Source organism: Protopterus annectens, chromosome 7.part0, assembly GCF_019279795.1.
Source record: "Protopterus annectens isolate FY-2018-M chromosome 7.part0, PAN1.0, whole genome shotgun sequence".
Lineage (NCBI taxonomy): Eukaryota > Metazoa > Chordata > Ceratodontiformes > Protopteridae > Protopterus > Protopterus annectens.
In genome coordinates, this window is record NC_056739.1 from 391,056,686 (window position 1) to 391,063,305 (window position 6,620).

The following is a 6,620-nucleotide window of genomic DNA, read 5'->3' on the forward strand; positions in this document are numbered from 1 at the left end:
AACCTGAAGATAGTCCTTTTTCTGATTTTGTGTAAAAGGTTGAAATGTCTAAATAATTTGTTTTACTGCAGACTAACAATACACTAAATATTCAATTTAAGAAAATGTTGCACTTTGAGGGAGTACGAGTATTTCACTACCCCTCCTCTTACAACCCACAGACTACATTAGAAAGAGCATTTTGGAGGAGGGTAATGGTTTCAACTCAGTCAAAACAAATTACAGCTTTTGAGGAATGGAATAGCTACCTATTTATTTTTAGACAGCGCAGTGGTGCAGTAGTTAACATTGTTACCTCATAGCAAGAGGTTCTCTGGTTTGACTCTCGGCTGGGTGCTTTCTGTGTGGAGTCTGCATGTCCTCCCTGCATTCGTGTGGTTTTCTTCAGGTTCTTCAGTTTCATCCCACGTTAAAAAGACATGCATCTGGAGCATTTCTTCCCTGGCTACCACTGAAAATTGATTTGTTCTAAGTCAGACTTTCCCAGTAAACAAATGTTAAAGAAATAAAAGTAAATTTACTTTTTTTATTTTGAGGCAAAACCAAATTAACACCATGCACTGCTTCCAGATATAACAGACTTGCTTCGTTTGGACACTAATGTAAGAACAAACATTAATGCTGGCAGAATAAGTATTTGTGTGTATTCACTTTTGAATCATTCATACATTAGTGAGGCTTTTAAGACTTAAAACTATTTGAACAGTACAGTCCCCAAGATAAAGGAGGATGTAGATTATTTGAACCCAATACCAGTGGAACTACTGTTAAACAACTGTACCCAAGTGCAGCTCTAGTCAGAATTGTGTTTCTAGCAACTTGTGGTTTTGTTTATTTTGGTAGGATGGTTTGGAATTCATGTGGAGAAAAAGAAATTACATTTCTTTTAAGGGATTTGTGTGTGTGTGTGTGTGTGTGTGTAGTATAACTTTTTTACTACAAGTACAGTTATACTGCAGTTTTGCTGTTGTCAGCATTGATTTGAAAACACATTACCCATTGGGAGATATCTTCATCTACTTCATAGATGTGCATTCATGGAGTTAGTATATTAATGTAAGGAGGAGTGGTGCATGCACCCCATACTGACAAAATGTGTTACTTTTTTTTGAGGGGGGCTTCATAGTCTAAGGTAAGTACTACCATTTCAATGTATCTAAAATGGTAAATTATATACCATTAGTTCTGTAGGAAAACAAGCAACACTTGCCTATTTATAAAAAATAAAGAATTCTAAATTACAAGAAGAAAGAACCCCCAATTTAATGTCATTACATTGTGACATCTTTACGATATATAGCTGTGATTAAGAAGAGTGACATGGATGTGCAGAAGTTTGCATTCCTGCCTCACAGTGCCTTTGGCATCTGGTGTGAATCCTATTAAAGAGAGTACCTTCTATGGTGAGTTTGCGTATCATTACTAATAAACTGACAATGCAGCGGAGCGCATAACTGGAATTACTTTAATCCATTTAGTGCTTCCATCTCGTATCATTTCACACCCACTTCTTCAAATCAAATTACATTATATTTTGCACATCATTTATGCAAATTAAATCTAGTACTTGACAAACAGGTCCACACATTACATGTTATAGGTTCATAGGCTCACAGCTAGGTACTAGGCTATCAGCCCAAGTGCCTAAGTAAGCTAGCCAACAAGGGTCCCTGGCTTACGCCACCCAAGAAAGTTAATTTCCTGTGCTCCTGTCTAGCAGAGCCACAGAAGTGATCCCTGGGGTGTATTTCCTATTTCCCATCCACTCAAGATTTTTCTTGAAGAGTACTAATAAGGAACTTTGCTTGACATAGATGGGTAGCTTGTTCCAGAGTATAGGAAGTCTTTGGGACAGAAATCTATCCCTCCAGCATGTCCTGTTTATTATGGTGACAAGGTTTAGGTCCCTAGAGCATGTAGCTCAGAGCGATTGGGATTTCTTTAGGTGTAGCATGTCCAATAGCTCTGGGTTTAACATAGTTTTATATGTTAGGCAGAGATCTCCTCGGAGTAGGCGATATGCTACAGAGTAAAGCTGGAGTTTTTTGAGACAGTCAGTGTAGGACATCTGTTTGAGGCCAGTAATCCTCTTTGTGAGGTACTTCTTTGGCCTTTCCAGCTGCTGCAGATATCTGGAGAGGTACATTCCAAAAGGTGTGTTGTAGTCTATAATTGGTCTAATGAGTGCCGAGTAGAGGGGAACAATGACCTCTTTTTTCCTGGATGAGAACCCTTTTGTGATGAGGTGTGCCACATAGGATTTCCTGACTACTGTGGCGATGTGATTATCAAAGGAGAGACTAGTGTCCACCTGGGTCCCAAGGTCTCATCACACATTCGGCGTCAAGTAGACTGTTGTTTATGTGGTAGTTCATGGGTACAGAGTTTTTACCAAAGGGGATGACAATGCACTTTTTGGCACTGAGCTTGAGGTCATGCCTCTGATACCAGGCACCTGTCTCAGTGAGGCCCTTCTGTAGAATGTCCACATCATTTGGAGACTCTACTATGGCTCCTAGTTTGCAGTCATCTGCGTACTTCATTAGCCAGAGGCCTTCTGTGTTAGCCTGTATTTTAGAGAAGTAGATACCAAACAGGAGAGGTCCCAGGACTGAACCCTGTGGTACTCCACTTGTCACTGGTTTGAAGTCAGATTTGGAGTCTGCAACATTTACAGTGTGGGTTCTGTCAGTGAGCCAGTTGGCAACCCATCTTTTGACGCAGGGATTTATACCTAGTTTAGTGAGTTTAGCTATAATTCCAGAATGGGGGATGGTGTCGAAAGCCTTGGCGAGGTCAAGATAGGCTGTGTGAACCACCTTACCCTTGTTTAAGGCTTTGGTGACTGCCTCAAAGAAGTCGATCAGGTTTAAAAGATATGATCTCTGCCTTTCACAAACCCAAACTGGGTGGAGTCCAGAGTTTGGAGGTTACCAATGTCTTTGTTTATGAATTCCATGATGATACATTCCATGGCCCTGCAGACCAGATTTGTCAGGATAATAGGGCGATAGTTCCCAGGATCAGTGGTGGCTCCCCCTTTGTGGAGTGGGATAACTGTTGCTGTGTGCCATTCAGTGGGCACAAAGCCTGACGTGAGACTATGATTGAACATGGTGCTTAGGTGGGGAGACAGTTCATTCTGAAGTTCTTGTAAAACGCAGCCTGGGATGTTGTCCGGTCCTCCCATGGATGCTGTGTTTTTGGCTTTAGAGAGTGCAGCTTTTACCAGCATAGATGTGATTACAGGGACTCTGCATTCTTCCTGTATAGATATAGGCCCTTTAGGGGGTGAGAGGGGGGGTAAAGTTAGCACTGAACCTATCTGCCAGGATATTGGCAATATCAGTTGGTTCTGTAATTTTCATGCCATTGTGCTGTAACTCAGAGCAGATCTGGTATTGCCATTGAGATTTTTGACATAGTTATAGATTGCTTTGTGGTTGCCCTTAGAATCAGTGGCAATTTTGTTTTCATAGCTAGCTTTGGAGGATCTTATAAGGGGATCTCAGCTCCTTACTGAGGCTGACCAGGGGAGCTCCTCCACTCATGGGATTTTACTCTCTTTTACAACAGTTTCTTCCTTCTGTTGTAGAGTTTATGGCAGAGTACCACAAGATTGGCTTCCTTTTTTGGGGAGATCGCATCTTGGTTCTGTTTGGGATAGCAGGATCCATGCACTTGTGTAAGTGCTTATAAAGTGCATTTGTGTAGAATTCAGCAGTCGTAACTGTATTGTCCATCTACAGGGGTGTCATGAAGTTCACCACTTCTGTCTTAAGAAGCATGAAGTTGGCTTTGGAGAAATTTTTTACCATGGTTTCCTTAATGGTGTGTGGGAGCAGGATGCGGATATCTAGGGTGATTAGCTTATGGTCGGATCTGACCAACGAGGAGCTGGCTTCAGATGTGGAACACCGGTCACTCATGTTGGTAATAACTAGGTCTAGGATATTGTTGCCCCTGGTGGGGGTGTGGATAAGTTGATCCAGGACACTGGAATTTATGAATTCCAGAAAGCGTTGAGCGAAGGAGTTGGTACATGAGTAGTTTTCCCAGTTAATGGTGGGGTAGTTGAAATCGCCCATTATTAGGGTGTTTCTGGTATTCCACTACAGCAGAAATCCACCACGATAGAGTCCTGTGTCAAACACCAAGCAAATTTAATGGAAAAAGTAAAAACAGCATTAAAATTCCATATGGAATTTTAATGCTGTTTTTACATTTTCCATTAAATTCCATATGGAATTTTAATGCTGTTTTTACTTTTTCCATTAAATTCCATATGGAATTTTAATGCTGTTTTTACTTTTTCCATTAAATTCCATATGGAATTTTAATGCTGTTTTTACTTTTTCCATTAAATTTGCTTGCTGTTTGACACAGGACTCTATCGTGGTGGATTTCTGCTGTAGTGGAATACCAGAGGTTATTTCTTTGTTTGCTTCACTTTTCCACTGGTAAACCTTCAACAAGTGTAAGATAGTTTTTTCCTTGAATTATTAGGGTGTTTGGTTGAACCCTAATATTTTCCAGTATGTCAAGAAAAAAGGAGTGGGGGATCTGTAGCAAGCTACAATTTGGATTGCAGTTTTTCCCAGAGTAAGTTGCACTTAAATAACTTTGGATGCATTATGCTGCACAAGTAGCTTGGAGGTGTGGAAATCCTTAATGAATATGGACAAACCTCTGCCTTTGGTGTTCTGTTCCAGGTTAGATGGCCAAAAAGTGTGGTATAGCCTGGTAATGCAAGGGTGCTCGCTAGAGCCTAGAACCAGGTCTCAGTCACTGCACAGATATTAATGTTGTCCATTTTAAGGAGTACCTCGAGTGAGTGCATTTTGAGATTTAGATTGCTAGCATTGAGTAGCATCACCCTCAGTTTTTGATTGCCGGTTTCTGTTATGGTGGTGAATTTGTCATTTGAACCTTGCCTAAAAAAGGCACTATAGGGGTTGGCAAGAGCCTTAGCCAGTATGTGGAATCCCAGGGGCGACAGGTGCAAGGCATCTCTGGCAAAGCATCGTGGTCTGTCGACCATGTTGTCCCAGGCAGACAGATACTGGAACCCCTTAGAATAACACCAGAAGCTTAGCCAATTGTTGAAGTCAATCATTTTGTCCTTGTATGCGGTATCATTCTGGGCAATGGCAGGATGCTACTCATGGCTAGGGTCATACCTGCCTGGGCTACAAGATCGATGAGCTCTTTCATGTCTCTTTTCATGTAGTCCAGGGAGGTACGTCTCAGGTTGTTCACACCAACATGGATGTTGACAGTGTCATATTTATACTTTCTGTGGAGTGACCTGAGTGCATGGGTTATGTGGCGGATCCTGGCACCTGACAGGCAGCTGACAGTAACCTTCTCTTTGTTTAGCCTGGTGAGTGGGACGTCAGTGTGCTTGACTATAGAGTCACCTATGACTAGTGTATTGGGTACGTTGGTTTGCCTTATGGGCTGTGGTTTACTGGCATACTAAGTCTGTGGGCTGTCATTTGGGTTGTGTTGGGGGGGGTGGAGGTTGCTTGCTTTTCTGCTTTGGTGGTCTCTGTTGCTTGAGCAGCTTGTTATTGAGAGCCTCCGCAAATGTTTTTGTGTTTCTATGTGTGAATTTTGGTGGTGTAGGTTTAGTGGGACTATGTGATAAGTGTGGTGTGGTGCAAGTGTTTACCTTCTCCTCTTGACTGTCAAGTTCAGTCTTCGTTGGAGAGAGCTTTACCTCCAGTTTGGCTAGATAAGTGCATCTCTCACAGGTTGTGGTGTTGGGTGGTAGGAGGAGAGGGTCGTCTGTGTACATGAGGCAATTGCTACATTGCCTCAAGATGCCCAGATTCATCAGGTAGACAGGAGAGAACACTGGGAGCTGACCATTGGACATGCCTGAATGAAAAACTACTTTCCTCTAGACAAGTGAGGAAAGTGAGTATAAGAGGTGTTTTTCTCTAAGCAAGTGAGGAAAAGTACAAAAACTTTTTTCCTCTAGGTATAGAGGAAGGCTGAATGCTGTAGTAATTTGTAGCTTATTTAGTGCTAACAACAAGTTCTGAGCATGAATAAGCAAATTCAAGTGCTAAAACTAAGAATCTGTACCTGGATCTTGTGGTAGATAGGCTACCACCTAGTGCTTACCACTCCCACTGATAAGCTAAAAGGCTTCCCTCCAACACAGAAAGGCTTGGGGGGGGCTCAGAAGCTTACAAACAGTCCTGGATATAGCAAATCTGTATCTGGACTAGACTAGCTGCAGGAAAGGTGGGAAAGGAGCACAAACGTGGGCTTTTAAACCAGAAGGTTGAAAGATATGGAAAAACTGCCAAATGGCCAATAAACTACAATTTCTGGCCCAGAAATCACTCTTGTGGTAGATAGGCTACCTAGTGCTTACCACTCCCACTGATAAGCCATAAGACTTCCCTCCAACCCAGAAAGGCTTGGAGGGCTCAGAAGCTTACAAACAGTCCTGGATACAGCAAATATGTATCTGGACTACACTAGTTACAGGAAAGGTGGGAAACAAGCACAAATGCAGGTTTTTAAGCCAGAAAGTTGAAATATTGTTGTTAGATATAAACAGGGGTGCTAATAATGAATGATAAAGTCAGTCTCAAAATTAAGTA